This window comes from Mus musculus, chromosome 12, assembly GCF_000001635.26.
Source record: "Mus musculus strain C57BL/6J chromosome 12, GRCm38.p6 C57BL/6J".
Classification (NCBI taxonomy): domain Eukaryota; kingdom Metazoa; phylum Chordata; class Mammalia; order Rodentia; family Muridae; genus Mus; species Mus musculus.
The window spans coordinates 108,702,731-108,722,883 of record NC_000078.6 but is presented as its reverse complement, the minus strand read 5'-3'; the positions used below and the strand labels follow the sequence as shown (position 1 = coordinate 108,722,883).

Sequence of the window (20,153 nt, the reverse complement as noted above, 5' to 3'; positions counted from 1 at the left end):
CCAACGATAAAATTTCATATGGCTACACGTGTGTCATCGGAGGTGAATTTTGGTATATCGTAAAGAAAGCCTTAATTAGAAAGAATTAAAATAGTTTAAATCTGTGCATTGAAGATTTATAAAAAATTAGCCATTAGATGTTAAATAATAATTGACCATGGGGATGGAGAGTTAGCTCAGCGGTTAAGAGCACTGACTGTTAAAGATTTATTAACCTGCCCCTGGAAATATGCCACTAGCCTTGGATGACAGGCCCCATTGAATACATCCTTTTAGAATTGTTATATTCTGATGGTTTATAATGATGTTACCTGTTCTGTTTGTGATTCACTGAATACATGGTTTCAGAGTTGCAATGCTTGGATGATTTTTGTTGGTATTTGTGATTGTCTCACTGGGTATTGTTTCTAAGAGATGTAATGTTTGGTTTTCTAATGGATAAAGCCCCCTGCTTGAGAGCTGTTGAATACACTCAGATACAAGCTGCCTCTGTGTTTGTTTCTGCTTGTCATTGCTGAATCCTTACCCACCTAGCTTCAAGGACCCTCATTTCAGGGATCCCATACCCGCCTGCGGTGGTCCGTGGCAGAAGATTCCAAGGAAGAAGGTCTTCTAGATACAGCAGGACTGATGCACATATGAACTAACAGAGACCATGGTAGTAGCACGCACAGGTCCTGCACAGGTCTAAACCAGATGTGGTCACAGCACTGAGACAGAAGTGGACACAAGCCCTTATCCCTAACCCTGCATTGACAACTATGTACAAATTAAAAATTAGTTTTCTCCAGCAGAGTCTCACTGGGTATACAAATCACCCTTGAGAGCAGAACCCATGTCCTGCAGTAGGCAGTCAACACAAAGCAAATTCAATGATATTTTGGAAGTTTTCTGTCTCATAATGCTTTGGACATAATTTACCTTGTAGGTCTTTTGCTTCTGTGTTACTGAGTTTATGTCCTGGAACTCACTCTGTAGACCAGGCTGGCCTCGAACTCACAGAGATCTGCTTGCCTCTGTTTCCTGAGTGCTGGGACAATCTGTGTTCTTCGCTTCAGACGTCACCAAGTCTATCCTTGCCCTCAACAGACAGAAAAATTCATTAAGCATCCTAGTACTTCCTAGCCCTGGACTCTCAGCCTTCACTGATCGGCTGGTGCTCTCTCTACCTGGGGTAAGTACACAGTTCTTTGCATTCCCCATAAGTTCATTACTGGTCAGAGAAAAATGCCTTTGAAAATCTATTCCTTTGTCTCGTGTCTGTGGGTGGGGTGTATATGCACCACAGGCTGCCTGAGGAGGTCAGAGGATGGCTTTGTGGTGTTGGTGTTCTCCTTTCAGCTTTAGGTGGGATCCAGGGATCAAACATCATTAGTCTTTGCAGCAAGCTCTTGTGCACGCTGAGCTGTGGGTCCTTGCAAGTATCACAGCAGAGAAATGATTTGTGTGAGGCAAGCAGGAAACTTAGTTTAGCACGATTTAAACAGTGCTGGTTCAAACTTCTGAGTTTGATATCGGACTGGCTTGTTTTAGGCATATTTAAATATGGTAGGTGATGGTTTGTATGCTCAGCCCAGGGAGTGGCACAACTAGAAGGTGTGGCCCTGTTGGAGTAGATGCCTGCCTAGATGCTGCCTTGTTCCCACATTGATAATTATGGAATTATCTCTGAACCTGTAAGCCAGCCCCAATTAAATGTTGTCCTTATAAGAGTTGCCTTGGGGAGCTGGAGAGATGGCTCAGAGGTTGAGAGCACTGACTGCTCTTTCAGAGGTCCTGAGTTCAATTTCCAACAACCACATGGTGGCTCACAACCATCTAATATGGTATCTGATGCCCTCTTCAGATATGCAGGCATATATGCAGGCAGAACACTGTGTACATAATAAATAAATACATCTTTAAAAAATAATAAAAAAAAGAGTTGCCTTGGTCATGGTGTCTGTTCATAGCAGTAAAACCCAAACTAAGCAGGAGTTACAGGTAGCTGGTACCTTCAGCCTTGGAGATGGTAGAGAGAACTGGCTAGCTTAAAAACAAACAAGCATAGAGAGATGGGCTGTGGTCCAGAGCTAGTCTGTATTGATCCACGCAGATGAAGCCAGTTAAAAGTGTAAATCCTTTAACTGATGGGCAGATCAAGAGATAGCTCAGGGATACAGAGCTTTTAAAAGCAAAACCCACCAAGACCATAATTTACATCAAAGTTAGATGAGGTTGAGAGTAACCTTGAAACTTCCATTCTTAGCAGAGCAGAGTAATTATTTTATACATTAAAGTTTAAATCCTTTAACTGATGGTCAGATCAAGAGATAGCTTGTGCCTGTGAAAAGTCTTTTGGCATCCAAGCTCAGGGATACAGAGCTTTTAAAAGCAAAACCCACCAAGACCATAATTTACATCAAAGTTAGATGAGGATGAGAGTAACCTTGAAACTTCCAGTCTTAGCAGAGCAGAGTAATTATTTTATACATAACGTGGCAATTATTTTGGTTAATACATCTGGGCCATGGTCAAGGCCACAGAAATCTCAAATGTGTCCACAAGATCCTGTGTCAGGATGGGAGTTGAGGGCTGAGATCTGTCTAAGCAAACGCACTCACGGGAGTCAGAGCAGGGTGGTCTTAACTTAGTCTTGACAGTCACGGGACTCAACAGTTCATAGCCTGATACATTCTATAAGGATAAACTGGAGGGCGAAAACCTGGTACAGGGAACACTTTTTCAAACAACTTAGTCCAGAACTGAAGGAGTAAAGCTCCCCTCCCAGATCGTTCCTGTAACAATGTCACAACTTATAAAATAACAAAGTGAAAGCTGAACAACATGCAGGTTGTGAGAGCCTTGGGTAGACGGTCTGAAGCCGCTTGCATCTGTGCCGCCTAGGTTATGGCTCTTTTCTACAGGGGGATGTCTTCAGCAGCTAATACCCTGGGCTTCCTCCATTCAAGGGAAGAAGTCTGGCGGGCAGATTGTCACTGGAGAAGAGCCCACTTTTAGCTGTACTTGGTTAGCCCTTCCTCTGCATTTCTTTCTTTTAGGGTCTCATGTAACTTGGGCTGGCTTTAAACTGGCTGTGTGGCCACAGAGGATCCCCTTCCTCTAATCCTCCTGAATGTTGGGAATACAGACTTGTGCCGCCACGCCACTAATGCTGTGCAGAGTATCCTCCCAGGTCCAAGGCCCAGGCTAGCCTCTCCTTTAGCTCTGCTTTTCCTTTAAAAAGTCTTAGATGGGCCAAGTGGTTGTAGCACATACCTCTAATCCCAGCACTTGAGAAGCAAAGCAGGTGGATCTCAGTGGGTTCAAGGTCAGCCTAGTCGATATAGTGAGTTCCAGGACAATGAACACCTCTCAGAATAATCTTCTTGTTGTTGTTTTAAATAGAGCTGGAGAGGGATATTGTTCTTATACACCTGGGTTTGATTCTCTACACCTAAAAGTACTTGGAACTCTAGTGGCAAGGGATTCCAATGTCTCCTAATGCCCTTTATGGCCTCCTTAGGTACCTGCGTGTGTGTGTGTGTGGGGGGGGGGTCACCCACACACACTGTCTTTTAAATTTTTTGTTTAAAATGCCCCGTATATCTTGATATTTTAAATTTCCTTCTTTTGGGCTGGAGAGATGGCTCAGCGGTCAACAATGCTTGCCACAGGACCCCAATTTGAATCCCAAGTACCCATAGAAAGCTAGGTGTGGCTGCGCCTGCACCTATAACCCCAGCACTGAGCTCAGCAGACACAGGAAGATCTGTTGGGCTTGCTGACTACTGGCCTAGCTGGACTCAAGAGAATAAGGCAGACACAGACACTGATAGAACAGGACACCTGACCTACCCTTGGTCTCCATGTGTTGGTGCAACCGCAAACACATATGCATACAGTCACACATTTGTATACTCAACACACTCGCACATAAACATTTTCTTTGGAAAATTTTTAGATTTATTTATTTTATGGGTATTAAGTGTTTTGTCTGCATGTTGTCATGTGTGGATTACCTACAGAGGTCAGATCCCATGGAACTGGAGTTAGGGATACCTGGGAAGTGAATCCAGGGACTCCGGAAGAGCAGCCAGTGCTCTTGACTCTAGTAGGACTTTCTAGACCCACTGGCATTGTAAATAATGACACAGAGACTTATTAACTTTTATTATAGCTTAGGCCTTGACTTGAGCTATCTCCCAGCTAGCTCATCTAACTTAACCTATGATCCTAGCCCACAACCTTCCAGGTGGCTCGTTTTTTCACTTCTCTCTCCATCCTGGTACTGTGGACTACCTCCGAGTCCTGACTGCAAATCTTCCCACTTCCATTTCTTCTCACAGAGCCCTCCCTCAGCCCAGTAGTCCCACTTTCCCCTTCCTGCCTAGCTATTGGTCATCAGCTCTTTCTTTCTTCCTTTCTTATTTCTTCCTTCCTTCCTTCCTTCCTTCCTTCCTTCCTTTCTTTCTTTCTTTCTTTCTTTCTTCCTTTTTTTTTGGCTTTTCGAGACAGGGTTCCTCTGTATAGCCCTGGCTGTCCTGGAACTCACTTTGTAGACCAGGCTGGCCTCAAACTCAGAAATCTGCCTGCCTCTGCCTCCTGAGTGCTGGGATTAAAGGCGTGTGCCACCACGCCCCGCTCATCAGCTGTTTATTAAGCCAATCAGCAAGGGAGGAAGGTGTATGTTTATAAAATACAGAGGCAGGTAAAGAGTGTGATGGCCGGGCATGGTGGCGCACACTTTTAATCCCAGCACTCGGGAGGCAGAGGCAGGCGGATTTCTGAGTTCGAGGCCAGCCTGGTCTACAGAGTGAGTTCCAGGACAGCAAAGGCTATACAGAGAAACCCTGTCTCGAAAACCCAAAAAAAAAAAAAAAAAAAAAAAAGAGTGTGATGAATAACAATACCAGAATCCCGCCAGTACTCACATCTCACTTTAGGTATGGAGTTAACAACTGAATGATACAGAGGCAACCCTCACACAGTGCACCCCAACACTTGGCTGTTGAACTGCTCCCGCACCTCCAAATCTTCTTTAAAAAAACCACAGAACAACAACAACAAACCAATCCTCCCTTCACTGCTCTCTCCTTGCTCCTATCCTTTTAGCTGTTTATCAGAGACAGTCCTGTTAGCCTGCAACCTTCCTCTTTACAGCAAATGACCTGCACAAAGTCTGTAGCATTGCCTCTGAAAACAGCCTTGTCTGGAGAGTGCATGTGTGTGACAAAATATCCAAATGGTTCAGTGCCCAGCAAACGCTGGAAAGCATCTGTGCACATGAAGAGGTCAGCTCAGGACCTTTGGAAAATTCCACCAGGTACCCCTCTCCTCCTGGAAGAGAGAGGCCATAAAGCACATAGGCCAGAAGGGAGAGGCTGAGGAAGGTCCTCCTACCTCATTCCCTAAAGACCAATCAGTTTAATGGGCACACTGTTCTGCCAATCATATTGTGCCTAGTTGCTGATGCTCTATTCCAACCCTGGAAACTGTATAAAAACTCACCAAACAGGCAGTCTGGGGTCACCAGCTTTCCTCTGGGTGCAGGATGACCTCAGCATACTGGAACAATGAATTCCTCTTGCTTTTGCATCAATTCCCATCTCCGGTGGTTCAGTCAGAGGGTCCCCAGTAGCTAAGGCTCATCAGACTCTTACATATACAGAGCAATCCTAAAACTGATATTTTTCATCTCATATTTTTACATTTGCCTAAAGTAAAGCAGTTTGGGGATTTTTTTTTTGAGCCATTTCATAAAATCCCACTTTAACATTTTAATCACCTTGTAAATTACCTATCTGGTAAATCTTGTAATCAGATATTTTCCTCAGCCATTTCCAGAACTGATAGTCAAAGGCCCCAGATCCGAACTTTTTCAAGAAAGTCAGCTCAAGATTACATTTCAATCAGGTAGCATTTTTTAAGATAAGGCTGCTGCCCGAAGCACAGTCCAGTAAAACTAGTTTCCTTTTATTGTTTCAAATTCAGAGTTTCTGAATCCTTGCCGAAGCAAGTGGCTTTCACATAGTTTCCAAACCGCTCCCAAATACTCAAATTCCAACACACAGACACACATTGCAGCTGGAACAAGAGCTCAGGTAAGAGCATTGGCTACTTTTCCAGCTGAGCCAGGTTCAATTCCCAGCACACATATGGTGGCTTTCAACTATCTGTAACTCCAGTTCCTGGGAATCTGAAGCCCTCTTCTGGCCTCTGAGGGCACCCGGCATGAAGTTGGTACACAGATATACTTGCAGGGGAAACACCCATATACATACAATCAAAATAAAAATAAATCTTCCAACATAATACACTCTTACATACTTCAACAGTGGTATGCCAACCATCAAAATTTTCAGCTTACAATAAATTTTAAAAGCAGAAATTCAAGAGTGAAGTGAACAGGTTTCCTACTCTGTTATTTCCAGGTGCTCCAGGGACACAGGCGGCTTTTGTGCCCTGTTGCTACCTGAGAAACCACAGCAGGCTAGAGTTCTCCCCTGGTCTATAGCCAAGAGAACTGAGCACAGGCAGCCATGGACAGACAGAAGTCAGAGCAGCCTGGGCTGGAAGATCCAAGGCCTGAAGGGATGTAACTGACTTTGGCAGAAAAGATGTTCTAAAGAGATAATTGTCCATCCAATTATTAAAACAGTGTTCCCCAATAAAACAATGGACCAGCAAGGAATTGGAGTTACCCCGGGAGTCTCATGCTAGGAAGAAAATCTGGAGACAAACACAGATGGAACCAACTTGTCTCTGGGGGCGGGGAGGGGGGGCAGGTTTACAGCTTCAAATCCAGCCTCGTGGAACTGGAGCTCAGACCTTGATAGGTGGGGACCATGCATCAGAGGTCTTAGATTCGAGCGTCTCTTGGCCTCCAGGCAAACCTTCCCCTCACATGACTCTCAAGGTGGACTAGGGCAGTCACTGGATCCCTCTGTCCCTCTTTCCAGTGTGTCCTCATTGAATGAATCTCTTTCTCTGCTTTTCACTCTCAGTATGACCCCTTTCACTGGTTTATTGAGGACAAATGACTGAGCCCAGCTTGTTTTGGCTGCCAGGGCGCAGGCTCTGACCTTAACTTCAGTAACAGTTTTGGTGAGCCAGCCAGGAGAAAAGGCATATTGGTGTTTCACTGCTGTGAACAACAGACACCACGACCAAGGCAACTCTTATAAGGACAACATTTAATTGGGGCTGGCTTACAGGTTCAGAGGTTCAGTCCATTATCATCAAGGTGGGAGCATGGCAGCATCCAGGCAGGCATGGTGCAGGAGGAGCTGAGAATTCTACATCTTCATCTAAAGGCTGCTAGTGGAAGACTGGCTTCCAACCAGCTAGGATGAGGGTCTTAAAGCCCACACCCACAGTAACACATCTACTCTAACAAGGCCACACCTCCAAATGGTGCTATTCCCTGGACCATGCATATTCAAACCATGACAGGTGGGAAGAGTGTCTGTTACTCAAGTTGAACCTGGATGGAAAGATGGGAGGGTTCGAGTAGATGCTGGGGTCATCTTATTCCAGAGACATTTCTCCTGCTAAACTATGTAGGCTCTCTCTTCCCTTGTAGGAAAGCCTTGTCAAATTGGAAGCTCCTTTGAGCTAATCTACACTCCTGTTGGGCTATCTGGTTCTGTTTAGCCATTAGGTTCTGAACAACTATTTGAAGTTTAGAAACAAGAGTAAGAAGACACATACATCCAAGAAAATATGAACTCTTTACCATCTTGGAGTCCCTGGGCCCTCAAGAGATGTGCACAGCTGCATACTGCTAAAGAGGTCCCAATTTTGGTGCAGTGAGTTTTTTTAATTACCACCCCCACCCATTTCAATCCAAAGATTTCCATTTCTCTCCTTTGTTACTCATTTAACTCAAGCCATCTGCAATTTTCTTTAGTGTGCCACCATGGATTCTGAAAGAGCATCTCCACAGCCAGGATTGGTTTGACATGGGGGTGTGGTGGTGGTGAGATCAGGATGTTTCCTAGAGAATAAGACATTAATCCTGTACTACATGTGTTAGTTAGGATTTTATTGCTGTGAACAGACACCATGACCAAGGCAACTCTTTTTTTTTAATAGTTTAATGCATTTTAATAGCAAACTTACAGGGACAGCACAGAAGACTGACAACATTAAAAACATGTACTTGTGTGTAGGACAACTCAGTTAGAAAAGTATAGTGAATGAATGGAATCTACTGTGTGATAAAAATGCTACAAACACCATTTAGTTGCCGTCAATAAGAAATTTACTTATTTTTTAAAAATCCAAATGCTGGCATTGTCCAGAAAATTTTAACAGGTTTATTTATAATTGTTATAAAGTTGAACTGTTGAAATGTGTTCACTGAAACATTTTGCTTGCATTAATGCTTTCCATCTTGCATTTATATTAAAAATTCACACACAAATGAACGTGGAGAAACGCCAATACCTGATTCTGTCCCCTGTGTTTCCACTCGCAATCATATACTTAGGTACCTTTGACCCCATGGAAAAAATATCTAACATTCAGAAATATGGATAACAGGAAGAAGAGGAAAAAAAATTTTTTTGAGAATGAAATGTTTCCCCTCATAGTGGACTCTTAAGCACGTTCTCCGCGTATGCGGCGTGCTAGCTGGATATCTTTGGCATAATTGTTACACGTTTGGCATGGATAGCACACAGATTGGTATCTTCAAAAAGGCCAACCCGATAGGCCTCACTTGCCTCCTGCTCAGCACCAGTATCTGCACTCTGGAAGCGCAGATCTGTTTTGAAGTCCTGAGCAATTTCTTACAGCAGACGCTGAAAGGGGAGCTTGCGGATCAGAAGTTCAGTGGACTTCTGATAGCGTCTGATTTCACCGAGTGCCACAGTACCAGGCCTGTAACGATGAGGTTTCTTCACCCCTCCAGTAGAGGGCGCACTCTTGTGAGTGGCTTTTGTAGCCAGTTGTTTCCTGGGTGCTTTACCACTGGTGGATTTTCGGGCAGTCTGCTTTGTATGAGCCATGGTATGGACACCTCCTTACTTACCCCCCTTCTCCTTCGGCTGGAGCTGGCAAGCGAGAGGTGGCGCTGGCATTGGAGAGCGGCGGCGGTGCAGCGAAGGCTGCGAACACAATTCCAAGGCAACTCTTTTTTTTTTTTTTAAAGATTTTTTATTTATTATTATAGTAAGTACACTGTAGCTATCTTCAGACACACCAGAAGAGGGAGTCAGATCTTGTTACGGATGGTTGTGAGCCACCATGTGGTTGCTGGGATTTGAACTCTGGACCTTCGGAAGAGCAGTCGGGTGCTCTTACCGACTGAGCCATCTCACCAGCCCCCCCCCCCCCAAGGCAACTCTTATAAGGACATTTAATTGGGGCTGGCTTACAGGTTCAGAGGTTCAGTCCATTATCATCAAGGTGGGAACATGGCAGCATCCAGGCAAGAATGATACAGGAGCTGAGAGCTCTACAACTTCATCTGAAGGCTGCTAGAAGACTGGCTTCCAGGCAGCTAGGATGAGTCTTAAAACTCACACCCACAGTGACAAACCTACTCCAACAAGGCCACACCTACTCCAACAGGGCCACACCTTCTAGTAGTGCCACTCTCTGGGCCGAGCATATATAAACCATCACACCACACACAATGCCATGATAGTCAAAGAAACACTGAACTTAGTCCATGACAGGGAGCCTGTACAATCACAGTGGTTGAGAAACCTCTGTCATCTACTGGCCCAACTGTCTAGGTGCAGCAAATCACAGGGGCTGTGGACGTTTCCTATGAGAAAACCTGTGTGGCCCTGTGTACCAATATGCTTAGCCCTCCAGTTGTGCACAGGGTAAAGAAACCACTTAACATGCAATTCGTGGTTCATCATGTAGGGCTAAATAGGCATCAAAAGTGACTTTTACCATGATTTTACTGTGTCCTCCAAATCACTGAGGTTTCTTGTAAACAGTGGACAGGAGTACCTTCTCCCATGTGTTGCCTTCAATGCTTCTCTTCTTTGTTTCAACATGCCACATCCAGGCATTGTCCCATCACTTTCGGGCTTGCACAAGGACATTGCAGTGAGCTACCTGGAGGAAACTGACTATCAGTAAATTCCAGATGTGTCAACATGGTTAAGCAATGTGAAACGTGACACATTGCCAGGCGAACAATGAGAGAAGGAAGGTCATGATTATACACAATTATTTGTGATTGAAGGTCACCAAGATGGCTTCTGTGGTGAAAACAATGAGGGGTGTGTCTCTGTTTCTCCAGCCTCTAAGAGATCTGGCGAGACCCATGCTGAGGTTCTCAGAAGTTTCCTCTCCTCTTTCCCAGGCTCCTTTGCAGATGGATTTTGCCTACTTTTTATTTTGATTTTTGATGTTGAAGACCAGATTTATATACACCCAGCAAGAATTATTCCATTGATCTGACCTCGAGCCCCCAAAGGGTTCCTTTTCAAATTTTCCACATTTATTATTTATCTAAAGGCATCTTTTGGTTGCTGTGGGGGCATTTCCATAGTATCAGTACTTAAGAGGTGGAAGCAGGATTACGAATTCAAGGTCACTCTTGGCTACACAGGGATTCCCTATATCAAAAGGAAACCAAATAGCAGGAGGTGGAAAGATGTCCTGGTGGTTAGAGTGCTTGCCACAGGAGCCGGGTGACCAAGTTCAGTCGTGCAAAGGTGGAAGGAGAGAACCTGTTTGTGTTCGTTGCTTTCTTCTGTGGCCATGACCATGGCAGTTTACGGGAGGAAAGGCTTATTTCAGCTTATGGTTCCAGGAACAAGGGTCTATCTATTGGCTAGGAAGCAAGCAGCAAACGGTAGGCATGCGTAGAGACAGGAGCAGGAAGCGAAGAGCTCACATCCTCAGCCACAGGTACCAAGCAGAAAGAGTGGACAGGAAGTAGGGAGAAGCTATGAACTCTCAAGGGCACCCCCAGTGATGTACTCCCTTCACCAAAACCACGCCCCTTAATCTCTCCAAGCATCACCAACAACTGGGAATCAAATTCTGGTGCCTATGGGCAACATTTGTCATTCAAACTGCCACACCATACCACAAAGTTTTCTCTAACCCCTATATGCATACTGTGGTGCTTACCTGCCCCATCACACACACACATTAGTGAGTAATAGTAATAATAATAATAATAATAATAATAGATTTTTGAATTCCAGCTTAACCCCCTACAGTCCCAACACTTTATTTATTTTTAATGATTTTTATTTATTTATTATATGTAAGTACACTGTAGCTGTCTTCAGACACCCCAGAAAAGGGCATCAGATCTCATTACAGATGGTTGTGAGCCACCATGTGGGTGCTGGGAATTAAACTCAGGACCTTCCAAAGAGCAGTCGGTGCTCTTAACCCGCAAGCCATCTCTTCCAGGCCCCAGTCCCAGCACTTGAGATGAGGAGATAGGAACTGCCCAGATTAAGCTAGCAGGCTAGACCAGCCCGATCGGCAAACTCTGAGACTGTGCTCTCAATAAAGCAGAGAAAATGAAGAAAGACAGCCAAACACCAGTCTCTGGGCCCAGCGTATACACAAACACCACACACATATGCAAACATTGAAAATTTTCTTAGGACAGTGTTGCCAGATTTAACCAATCAAAACCGTTTAGATGTGGGATTCAGCACATGGAAGCTTAAATTCTGCTGGACTGTGTTTTCCCTGTCCCCCCACCCTGCTGGACGTTAATGTGGCTTAGAGAATGACCTTTCTCTGAGAGTATCTGTCATGATCATCATTACTTAGGGACAATTTTTCTTTAGCTCAGATTCCATTGGCTGCCTCACCCACCTGGCAAATAATGATTTTCCAAGACTGTAGGGCTAAGTGCACTTGAGTTAATGAGTAGCCAGAGTTCCTTTCCAGGAGGCGTTGCCTAGCTACTTTTCTTGTAGTTGTGACCAGATACCTGAAAGCCACCACAGAAAGGGTTTATTTTGGTTCATTTTGGCAGTCTCAGTCTGTTCTGGTGGCATCCATGGTGTGGCCCATGCTCCTGGGACCCCTCGCATGTGGCTGACAAGGAGTCAGAGAGCAGGGAGTGCTGGTCTGCCAGAGTTCTTTTCAGGTATTTTTTAGCTGATGTATATTATTTTTTGATGGATTAAATTTTAATATTTATTTTTGGTTTTGTTTGTTTTTGTTTTTTTGAGACAGGGTTTCTCTGTGTAGCCCTGGCTGTCCTGAAACTCACTCTGTAAACCAGGCTGGCCTCGAACTCAGAAATCCACCTGTCTCTGCCTCCCAAGTGCTGGGATTAAAGGCATGCGCCACCTCTGCCCAGCTTAATATTTATTTTGTATGGGAATGGGACCAAGTCATGACACTGAGGTGCATTTTCAGCCTTGGCCTCTGTGTTCATGCATGAAACACCTTGGGGAGGCCTTAACTTTTTACTTATTTGTTTATTTGTTGTTGTTGTTGTTGTTTTTGAGACTCATTGTGTGCTTTTGAGCTTGCCTCCTGGCTCGGTCTCTGAGCACAGCACTCTGTGTCAGGCTCTTTAAGCCTGCGTTTGCTCTTGCCCTCCATACAGTTCTCCTCCCTTCTAGAAGGCTGCCCTTTTTTTGTTGGAGTAATTTTGCTGACAGTGTGTGGGTCCAGGTCATGAGCCAGGCTGTTGGCTCTGGCAATCAGAGGGTTTGTTAGCAATCCTTCTGGCTTTGTATCTGTCATCCAGGGAATAATACCCACAACACCGAGTCTTCAGACAGCTTCCAACACCAGAACCAGAAGATGGAAGATGACAGCAGGTCCCAGGTGGGAACACAGGCAGCAGTCACAGGCTCTCCCCAGCTGAGGCTTGTGTAGATGCTAAGGACTTACTGGGGTAGCTGTAGCTGCCGCTCATGCTTCCTGGCCATCAGAGTCTCTGCTTACCAGCTTGTCAGGGCCCCTTAACATGTCTAATACAGACACACACACACACACACACACACACACACACACACACACACGTAATCTTTATTCTCCTGTTGTAGATGTTTCCAAGGCTTGCTGCCTCAGTCTGCTAACCAAGGCCTAGACTTGGAGCTTTTATCTAGACCTAGAATGTTTGGGACGTCTGAGAATTTGCTGCTGAGTAAAGCTCGTCCTTCCCTGTTCTTTCTGAACAAGCAGCTATAGGAAGATCTAGTCACACTTGAAAATATACGATTAAGAAACAGAAAGGTGCTGGCCAATAATGAGATCCACCCCATGGTCAAGCCGCAATCCCTGACACTATTAACGATACGCTGTTATACTTGCAGACAGGAGCCTAGCATGGCAGTCCTCTGAGAGGCCCCACCCACCAACTGACTCAGACAGAGGCGTATACCCACAGTCAAACAGTGAATAGAGTTTGGGGACTCTTCTGGAAGAATAAGAGGAAGGATTGCAGCTCCTCAGGGAATAGGAACTCCACAGGAAGACCAACACAGTCAACCAACCTGGACCCTCGGGGCTCTCATAGACTGAACCACCAACCAAAGACCATACATGGGCTGGACCTAGGCCTCCCTGCACACATGTAACAGATATACAGCTTGGGTCTTCGTGTGGATACTGGATAACTGGAGCAGGGGCTATCCCTAAAGCTGTTTCCTGTCTGTGGCATATGTTCTTCTAGCTGGGCTGCCTTGTCTGGTCTCAGTGGGAAAAGATGCGTCTAGTCTCCCAGAGAGTTGGAAGTGCCGGGGTCAGTGGATACCCTGGGGTGCCCCACCCACTCAGAGGAGAAAGGGAGAGAGGGTGGGGAAGGATTGTGGGAGGGGTGACTGGGGGGGGGGGCAATGAGTGGGATGTAAAGTGAATAAGTAAAAAAAAATAATAAATTAATTTTAAAAACACAGAAGGATATAAAAAAGACCCCCCCAGAGATAGACTACGTGGTGCTTTATTAACTTAAAATTGTTTAAGTGCTAATGAGAGGAACAACAGTTATGGAGAGACATTAGATAGTAGAAAAAGCTGCTGAGTTAAATCTTCCTGTATATGTTAAAGATGTTTTGACCTCAGAGTGGAAACTGGGATTTGTGTTACATTTGGGAAGAGGGTTTTGTTTTTGTTTCTGGGAGAGAAAAAAAGCTGTGGCTAGCACCAACTTTGATAAAGATTAGATTCGAACAGAAGAGATCTCAATAAGGAGGGGGGTAGTTCATCAGACAACTTGGTTGTTTGGTCCAAACTAACTCATAATGACTAACAAATGCCTTTCGTTTGATCAGGCATGAAAAAAAAAAAAAACTTTTGAGTGATAATTTACCAAAGGCACACCTGCCTAACTGGCATGAAATGAGAATTAAGCCTTAATTCATTAAGTCTTAATTTCATGTTAAAATGTTAAAATGTTAGACCGTAGATTGCCATGGGGGCCACACCATCTTGGACATCAGTTTTTGAATTTTCTTCTTAAATAAAAAGGATGTTTTTGTTGTTTGGAATTAAAAACACAGTTAAGAGATTTTAAATATTTTAAGTAAATTCCAAGTTTTACTACAGTTCAAATTGTTTTCTAAGTCTCTTAAAGAGTTGGAGAGATTTGGAGCTATGATAAAATATTTGAACAGGGTGGTGGTAGCCATGCCTTTAATCCCAGCAGTGACAGGAAGATCTTTATAAATTAGTTGTTTTCTAAATTCTCGAGTCACAGGGTGGTGCAGGCCTTTAATCCCACCAACTAAGGACAACACTCAGATACAGCTCCCAAATAGCACATTTGCACACTGGAGAAATCACATACCATACTTACAGATTATTATGAAAACCCTCTACAGAGTTACTAGAATACCAGCTGTTTCCAGTGGGGACAGGAACAAAGAGCAGCTTTTGTGACTTCAGGTAAGCTTATCTCCATGCATGCAACCTTGACCAATATTGAACCAGATGATTCCCTAATTATGGATATCATATTTATTTATGACTTGGCAACTGGGGACTCTTCATAAAGTCAAAGGGAGTCCACCAACATTTGCCTGTTGGCTTCTATTGCAAACACTTTCCCTATATGCCGAATAAATATTCTCCCTTTGAGAGCAAATCTGGACACTTTACAAGACATGGAGAACGTACTACTCAGCCATTGCTAACCACCCTATGGTTGTAAGGATGCTCCTTACAATGGTGGATTATGCAGTCCTTCCCAGGTCTTCCCATGGAAGGAAAGTATTACAGTGGAACTGGTACCTATTTGAATTCCTTTGTGACCAGGACATGGTAGCAAAGGGGTCTGTGCCTTCCCACACTGAGGGAAGTTCAGTTGTCTGTAACTCCTATCCCTAAACCACTCATGGTGGCCTATAGACTGGGGGATGGAATGGCCAATGCTGAGGGAGGACCACAGAATTAGTGCAGCACTGGCTATAAGACAAACAACTAGGAAAGCCAAGCCAACTAACTATCTTCTCCAACTCATGCTGCACGTGCAATAGGATAGCAGTCATATGGTCCTCAAAATGGGAAACCACTAACTAGCAGATAAATGGCAAAGCTATCTGGCCCTGGGAGGTACGAATGGGAGGGATAAAACCTAGGAAAACCTAGCAAAGGCATCAGGTTTTATGTGGCTCCTACAGACAAGACAGACAAAATGGCTGAAAACAATAAAATAGTGGACAAATCACATCATGTTTAATTAAGACTAGAATATTAAAACTTGCCAAGGAACAAGGTCAGAATAAACCAGCAAGGATGATAGATTACACATGTGAAAAACTTGAATGTTTACCCATCACTTACTAAAAAGTAAGGGGAGCCGGGCGTGGTGGCGCACGCCTTTAATCCCAGCACTCGGGAGGCAGAGGCAGGCAGATTTCCGAGTTCGAAGACAGCCTGGTCTACAAAGTGAGTTCCAGGACAGCCAGGGCTGCACAGAGAAACCCTGTCTCAAAAAACCAAACAAAACCAACCAACCAAACAAACAAACAAATTGGAAATGCAGAACTGAACAAAACCCATTCAACCCTGTGAATGTGACTATTATAAGGAGTTCATAGCCACCTTTAATCCCAGCACTTGGGAAGCACACATCTTTAATCCCAATACTTAGAGAGGCAGAGGCAGGCACATAATAAGAATTGCAGTGATTTAAATTTAAAAGCTGCTTGTGAAAGAAAGGCAGGCTGAAATTCGAAGTGAATGTCCTTTGTGATCTGAAAATAGAAACAGGCTTTTCTTCTATTTATATATAAAGAGAAATAGGAATGTAGGCATACTTATCCACACATACTAAGGTATAGTTTCCAAAAAGAAATTTTTTAAAAATTTCAATTGAAAGATAATACTGTTTTGTTGCAAAAAAACAAAAAAACAAAACAAAAAAAAAACCAAAAAAAAAAAAAAAAACCAACCACATTTTCCTCTAGGAAATATATAACCTGCCAAAAAAGGGAACCCCCAGAGTTAGGCTTGGGGCAGGATTTCGTTTATGTCTTTCCAAGAGAATAAAAGCATCCAACTAAGGAACCTGGAGACCCCTGGACAGGTGACACATTTGAAGGAAGAGGACATATCAAGAGAAAATGTTCCAAGACGAAGGAAGGGTAAACAGGCCCACCTCCAGGTCTTCTCTGCTGCCCTCTACAGACATAAATGACAAACGGTCTTTATGTGGTCCCAATTCAATCAAAAATTAAAGCTGGCTTTGGGGTTGGAGCTTGGCTCTCCTCCTCTAGGCCCATATGTGCTTGTTAAAGGAAAATCCGATTCTCAGTCTCCTATCAGAAGAACCGCCCGCCCGGTGTGGGACAGAGGAAAACAAAAAATCAGGGAATATTCTATTGCCACTGATCTCATAATCTCTTGGTTTTCATTTGACTTCTCTAAAGCTTTTCTTAAGGTATAAATATTATCTCAAAGTCTATAAGATTATTATGTACATTTGGATTCTGGCAAAGACACCAGTAATCACCCAGAGTACCAACTAATCCTGAAAATAAGCTTCCCCCAGCTTCCTGGACGTGTTTTCAGGTTTGAGTCTGAAACAACTGGGAACAAAGCCCAAGTGCCTTGGATATACTTAACAGATTGTGGCCCTCAACCCTTTCTGAGATCTATAAAATATGGATTTAGAATGTTTATGTTTTCTACCCCTCCTAACAGTAACCTGTGAGGTCTCTGAGTCGATGGCAGGGACCTACAACGATGAATCCACCCGGATTGTGGTGACACTATCCACTCGGCAAACTGCCCTATGCCCTTTCTGCTGCCACGTTCTGTACAAACACTGGACACCTCTGGGTTGTCTGCTGTGTTCTACCTAGTCAGGATTGCCACTAAGGCGACAAATACCACCCAAAGCTCAGCTTTGGACTACAAACTGCTCAGAACATTCTAACTGCTCTGGGTTCATAGGAGATAGACATGAACATTATATAGAACTTTGAACTAAAAAATAATGAATCTTAAGGCTGCCAGATACAATTAAACTGGGCATTGTGGAAAACTTGGCAGAAAAAGCTTCATTGTTGTAAATAGTTTCACTGTATTAGAGTTAAAATCTTTCCTCCTTATTTAGACACAAAGGGATTATGTCACAGTTTATTGGATCACCCCAAGATTGTGTTGTTTACTGAAAAAAACCTGTTTCTACTTGTGGTGTGGCTCAGCCCTGGCACACGCCGTTAATCAGAGACAGGATTAAATAGATTCAACCATAGATCAAGAGGTAGGGCAAGCAACCAGTTGGCAGAGTGTGAACAGAGAGGAAAATCCACAGAGTTAGAGGAAGTCGGGAGGACAGATAGAGAGATGCACAGGAAGTAGAAAGGCGGGATATTGAGTCTGAGGGGTTTTGGAGATGTGTGGAGAAGGAGAACAGGATGTTAGCTGAGGAGGAGGGTCAGCTGGGCGCTTTCTCTGCCCCTCTGAGCTACCAATCTTTCACCCCAGCATCTGGCTCCTGAGTCTTTATTGGTAAAATCAAACGATTGAGATTTTGTTTAAAACATCACTAGTGATGTTTGGCAAGGTGTCTACCCCTGGGGTGCACTGATGACAGCCTCAGTGATTTATTGCTAGTAACACAAGGAACACCCTGGAAAATGACAATGTGAACCACACATATCACAGAACCGCTCAGCTTGGCATTCCCGTCAGCCACTGTGACTCACGGCACATGATTATATAGCGTGCATTTACCTATCAGCTCATACCAGCATCACTTCAGACTGTGAGATGCATGTGTTACCATGGTGCTTGGCCACACAATGCTTTAGCTCCTTTAAAATCTCACAGGATCATTGCTCCATGTGTGCTAAGACGTGCCTCTTGGAGACACCAGAGATACACACGTATATCTGCAAAACACCCCAAACTCTCTTTCTCCTTTGACAGAGTCTCACCCTGGAGCCCATGCTGGCCTCACCCTTGCAATTCTGACTCAGCCTCCTGAGCCCAGGGGTTACAGGAATGTTGCACCATGTCTGGATACCTCAGTCATCTTTGGCCTCAAAAGTTTTCTCCTCTATGAATTGAGGACACCACCTGGTTGCTTTTCTCTGGGCAGGAGGTGTCTCATGCAAAGCTTATGTTTTCTAACCCCTGACCTGGGCCCGACCAGGAGGCAGGTGGTGCCTGGAGGGCAGAACAGGAACCTAGATAGAGGCATCAAGATGGGTGATCAATGTAAGGCAGTACGTTGACCCTGGCAGCTCTCCAGAACAGAGGTTAGGGGCTCGGTCCAGTTACAGGTCTGCTTGTCTCCATTCCTGCCTGCCTGAGATGTGGCTTTCTCATCTGGCCTCAGATCTCTCATTTGGCAACTGGTGGGATGGCGGCTGAGAGTTTGTTTGTTCATTTGCTTGGTTTTGTTTTGTTTTTTGTTTGTTTGTTTGTTTGTTTGTTTTTGATGTGGCAGTAATGGGCCTCTGGCCCTGGCTCCCATATGCTGCAGTGAGGACAGTGTGACTGAGTGTCTGCCCTGTTGAACTGTGGAGTCATCCGAAGTGCCCGCCGTGCTCCAGACACCGCTGGCTGTCTAAGTCCTCTCCCCCAGCTCTACCTGGGGTTGAGAGTGACCCATGCTTCTAGACTTCCGGAAGATGAAGACTCTGTCTGTCCCATGTCTGCCCTTGGTCTTGTCCCCTGTGCTAGGCAGGGTCATAGAGAGGCCAGGCTCTAAGGCTCTGGAAGAGCAGAAGCAGGGGGAGAGCAGGTAAGAGCTCTGCTGTCACAGACCAAGCCCTCTCCTGCTGAAAGCTCAGAATACCCAAGATACAATTCACAGACCACATGAAGCTCAAGACAAAGGGAGACCAAAGTGTGGGTGCTTCGGTATGTCTTAGAAGGTAACAAAATACACACTGGAGCAAATACAGAGACAAAGTGTGGAGCAGAGACTGAAGGAAAGGCCATCCAGAGACTGCCCCACCCGAGGATCCATCCCATATACAGTCACTAAACCCAGACACTACTGTGGATGCCAACAAGAGCTTGCTGACAGGAGCCTGATAGAGCTGTTTCCTGAGAGGCTCTGCCAGAGCCTGCCATATACAGAGGCAGTTGCTCGAAGCCAACCATTGGACTAATCACGGGGTCCCCAATGGGGGAGTTAGAGAAAGGACTGAAGGAGCTGAAGGGGTTTGCAATCCCATAGGAAGAACAACAATATCAACCAACCAGAGCTCCCAGGGTCTAAACCACCAACCAAGGAGTATACATGGAGGGCTCTGTATATGTAGCAGAGGATGGACTTGTCAGGCATCAGTGGGAGAAGAGGCCCTTGGCCCTAAGAAGCTCGATGCCCCAGTGTAGGGGAATGAGAGGGCAGGGAGACAGAAGTGGGTGGGTAGGTGGGGGCACACCCTCATAAAAGCAGGAGGAGGGGGCATGGAATAGGGGGTTTCTGGGGGGGATGGGGAAAGGGGATAGCATTTGAAATGTAAATAAATAATAAATAAAATATCCAATTAAGAAAAAAAAAAAAAGGATGCCCGAGGCGCCTTACTTCTTAAGCCTTGCACCTGCGGATCCCCTAACCATCAATCTCCTCCCCTTTCTCTGGCTATTGAGCTACTTGTCCTACAAGATCCAGTGCAGAAGCTGCTCCAAGACCAATCTGCGCCATGGCACAGATCACCCTGAATCATGTCTATACCTCCAGCCCTCGTGTTTGACTCTTCTGCATTTTTGTTGTGTCTTTATGTCACTCTGCCTGGACACGCTGGGAAGAC

At 44.8% G+C, this 20,153-nt stretch overlaps 1 long non-coding RNA gene across 2 annotated transcripts; it reads left to right on the top strand.

Moving 5' to 3' along the window:
* Positions 1-11,884: 11,884 nt before the first annotated feature.
* Gm40572 lies at positions 11,885-19,360 on the top strand. 2 transcript variants are annotated; one of them, XR_872978.2, is made up of 4 exons: positions 11,885-12,070; positions 12,683-12,762; positions 14,760-14,823; positions 18,839-19,360. It is a non-coding gene; the product is annotated as a predicted gene, 40572 (long non-coding RNA). The 2 variants fall into 2 exon arrangements; XR_872977.2 differs by lacking the exons at positions 14,760-14,823; positions 18,839-19,360 and adding an exon at positions 13,254-13,437.
* The last annotated feature ends 793 nt before the right edge of the window (positions 19,361-20,153 follow it).